The sequence below is a fragment of the Suricata suricatta genome, chromosome X (assembly GCF_006229205.1).
Source record: "Suricata suricatta isolate VVHF042 chromosome X, meerkat_22Aug2017_6uvM2_HiC, whole genome shotgun sequence".
NCBI lineage: Eukaryota > Metazoa > Chordata > Mammalia > Carnivora > Herpestidae > Suricata > Suricata suricatta.
In genome coordinates, this window is record NC_043717.1 from 9,519,991 (window position 1) to 9,520,192 (window position 202).

Here is a 202-nt window from a genome sequence, read left to right on the forward strand (position 1 = left end):
CAGGAGCCAGCCCGGCGCCTTCCCCTGCCCCTGGGGGTCTCTTCCTCGGCCCGAGCACTTCTCCCTCGACTCGCAAACTGTTCTCCTGACGTCTGATTCCTCCGTCAAATAAATGCCAGACCCACACAGCCAGCCCCCCGGGGGGTTCTTTGACATGAACGTGCCCCAAATCAGACTCCATTCGTGCCTCTTCCCCCTCACC